Source organism: Triticum dicoccoides, unplaced genomic scaffold (genome assembly GCF_002162155.2).
Source record: "Triticum dicoccoides isolate Atlit2015 ecotype Zavitan unplaced genomic scaffold, WEW_v2.0 scaffold89893, whole genome shotgun sequence".
In the NCBI taxonomy this organism is placed as follows: domain Eukaryota; kingdom Viridiplantae; phylum Streptophyta; class Magnoliopsida; order Poales; family Poaceae; genus Triticum; species Triticum dicoccoides.
The window spans coordinates 79,645-83,789 of NW_021308684.1; positions in this window are offsets into that span (position 1 = coordinate 79,645).

Sequence of the window (4,145 nt, forward strand, 5' to 3'; positions counted from 1 at the left end):
CATGACAGTGTTCTTTCTTCGGAGAAGATGCGTCTCTCCCAGAATGATGTGGCATACCCGGTTTTCGTGGCCAAGGTGCCAGAGGGCAAGGGCTTTGTGGATGGCGCCATCGGGGGTACGATCGTCCTACGGTTTGATGACATCTTTGCTATGTTTAATCTTCATCCGCTGCACTACACCTTCGTTTGGCTGTTTTCGCTGAGTATGGAGATGCGGATCATTCGAGACAAGACCCGGACATCGTGATAGTCGACCCCTTCTACATGCGTGCCAAGATCTTGGGCAGCGCTAGGGACCGGCAAGTCGCGAGTTCACACCTCGAAGGCGTCATTCTAGCAAACCCAGATAAGGATAACTTCCTTGTGCCTTACTTTCCTGAGTAAGTCATCCCCTCACCACCCCATAATATATGATTTCTTAGATTTCGATCGTTCTTTTTTTCTTCTAACATTCCGTGTTATGTGCAGTGACACACATTGCACACTCATCCTCTTAAGCCCAAAATATTCCACGTCCATGTATTTCGACCTAGACCGTGACTCCAAGATAGACTACACAAATATCAAGAAAGTTCTTGATGGTGCTCTCCCCGGCTACGCCACATCTGGAGGCACCCTTAAGAGGCTAGTTTATAGGTACGGCAGGCACGTGTTCACCCACAATACGACGTTCCCCTGCGTCAAGCAGCCGCCTGGCGGTCAGAAGGATGCCTACTACGCCCTCCATCACATGAGGGCGATCGTACGGGACCATAATCACCTTCTGCTATCAAATAATATCAAAGATTGGGCCGCAAGCTTGGCGGCAATCCAGGACGCGGACCTCCGACAAGAATTCTTTCGCATCCAGTCGGAGTTTGCAGAAATCATCCATCAAGATGTCCTTTCTACCTCGGGGCAGTTCTACCTCAGAGATCAACCGTCCAATAGTGAGATAGACACAACGCTTCAAATGCAGGCTGACAACGCCTGCGACTTCATGACCATCACGAAAGACAGCGGCTTCATCCACGCTCTGGTCCCATGAGTCGAGTCGAAAGTAGTGATGCTATTTGTAGTTCTGAAACATCGATTAGCTCATGTTGTAATTAAACTTTAATGAACTTGTATGTCTCATTGGTTTGGACAGTCGTTCAACTTAGATGTAATCGATACTATTTATTAGTAGGACCATAAATCGTGCTATAAATGTCTTGCTTTTCTCTTCCGATCCTTTTGTTGCATACTTATGTATTGCTTATGTATTGTCTGTTGTTTGGCTTGTGCATAGAGATGCCGTCGTATGTCGTGTACAAGGGTAAGGTTCCCGGAGTCTATGACGACTGGGAGGAGTGTCGGAGACAGGTTCACCGTTTCAGCGGTAAGAGTTACAAAGGGTACACCACTAGGGCGGAGGCAGAATCTAGATACACCCGCTATCTAGCGGGAGAGAGGAGGGAGCGTTGGAGGAACCAGATGAAGACCAGTTTCATCGCGATGATGCTTATCGTGATGACCACAGCTCTCTTCTATGTGATGGTAGTTTAGATGATCGATATCGACTTGTAATGTGAAGACAAACTCGCTACTCGCGGTCTGTGAGACTTGTAATGTTCTATCTTTGTTCGGTCTTTTGAATTCGGAGACTAATATGATGAATTGTATTCGAAGACTAACCTTCTATTGTATTCGATGAATCTGCTGTTGCTGTGTGGTGTTGTCTATATTCTGTCAAATAATATATTTTGTAAGCTGTGTAAAAATCAGGAAAAAAACAAAAAAACCCTAATATTAATACTAATGGCGCATCACTCCACAGTGCGCCATTAGTATGCCAAAGGATACTAATGGCGCATCACCACACAGTGCGCCATTAGTATGCCAAAGGATACTAATGGCGCATCACACCACAGTGCGCCATTAGTATGCCAAAGCACATGGGTAAATATGGCCCCCTGGGAGGCATACTAATGGCGCATGTTGCTCTATACTAATGGCGCACGGCATGGTGCGCCATTAGTATACCAGATACTAATGGCATACCAGTGGTGCGCTATTAGTATATAATACTAGTGGTGTGGTACTAGTGGCGCGCTAGTAGTGCGCCATTAGTAGGCAAAACTGGTGCGCCACTAGTAGGCCTTTTCCTAGTAGTGTTAGCTAGTTACTGTAACATCACATGTCCCAATGCAATATGAGTCTATAACCTAATAAATGAAGCTTTGCATGTTACCACACTCATGTTACTACCCACTATTGAGGTAGTAACATAGTATAGGGATATGTGTATGTTAGTAGTGTATGTTACTCTCCATTGTGGCTAGTCTTACGCCTACTACTTGGACGGTTGGGTTTGACCAGCTAGGCCAAGCGGTCACACCATCCGGTCTCGCGCGGGTGCCTGGCTGGTTAGACCTCGCGCCGGTGTCTTCGTGGCTGGTTTGCTTAGGCCAACCAGGTGCTTGGTTGCGTCTGCAGTATCGGCTCTCGAGTCGGTGCCAGCTGTCAGCATCGTTCGCTCCATGTCTGGTTATTTTGGTCTTCACCATTGCCCACCCCAGGTAGGATCAATGGGCCTTTGGGGTCTTTTCCTTAGGCCAGTTACATTTGGCTTCCTCCACTCATATATCCTTTTATTTCTCTCACCGCGTTAGATATGTCTTAAATGTATCTATATTTTTTTATTGTTTCATGCTATTATATTACTATTTTTATATATTTTATAGCATTTTTAATTATTTTTATGGACTAAGCTATTAATCTAGTGCCCATTGTAAGTTCATGTTTTCTGCATGTTTTATCAATATCTTGGAATCTCAAAAACAAGTGCCACTTTAACATGATTTTTTCAGGCAACAAAGGACCCGTCAAGCTTCGGGAAGGAACGAGAGAGCCATAGGGGGCCCACATAGCCAGGTGGCATGCCACCAGGGCATGCAGGGCCCACCTGTACCACCTTACATTGATTCAACCGCCATAAAATCCTATAAATATCAAATCATCTTATTTTTAGAAGAATTTTTTCGCCGCCACAAGTTCCTTTTTAGCGAATATCTAATCTGGAGGCCCGTTGCTAGAGGCTTCTTCCTCAACTTGACTGCCTCCATGACTATGTGTGAGTAGTTTCATTAGGACCTTAGGGTCCATAGTAGTATCTAGATGATTCTCCCTCTTTTGGATCTTCAATACCATGTCCCGGTAAGCTACCTGACATGATCGGATCAATTTGATATAATCGATCGGTGGTGTGTTTGTTGGCATTTTATAAATTGCCACTTTAAACATGGTCATAAAACTATTGCTACTCTATAATGTTTCTCACTGTTCTTGTTAAATAAAAATAGTATCTTCAAGACCGTACGGTACTGTAGATATAACCTTACAGGAGATACTATAAGTTTTTTCAATCATTTTCATATTTCTGGTGATGTTAAGAATGACCGATATACCAGAATTCAAGGATGCGACCACCCCGAGAAAAATGTATATAGATCAACTTTCATACCGCCGTAGAGACTGAGACTAGTGAAGCCATCATTGATGGGATAATTAGATTTATGCCCCTAGTTGTGTCCCACTCGTCTGTTTTACCCCTAATTTTCAAAAGTCACCAGTTCTGTCCAAGTCACTTCGCTCCTCATATGCTTTTGCCTTTTAAACGTTTGACCGTCAGTTTAAAAAATTCATAACTAATTCATACTAAATCAGAAAAATGCAAATAAGATACCAAAATGTTCGGACAAACATTACCTGTATGTCAGTGTCATTTGCATTCATGAAAAAAGTGTTGGAAAGTGCCCCTATGAGTTTTAGCTCTTATGATACCACCATGAATAGTAAAATCTAAATAAATTCAAAAATTTCAAAAAAGAATTGGTGGCAAAGAATGACAAATGTTTTAAGTTTTGCCAAGTTTCATCAGGGAATGACATTCATGGATATCGTGGCACAAAGAACAATCAGCACTCCAAAATAGATTATTTTTTCCATGACTTCCACGAATGTTGTTCCCTGATAAAATTTGGCAAACACTAAAAACATTTTTCATTCTTCGCCACCAAACATTTACGCGCCGGATACAGGCACATTACACGTCAGTCTAGCTTATTATCTGATGCCCCAGATGGGATGAGACCTAGATTACGTGTGTTAACTGATGGGAACCAC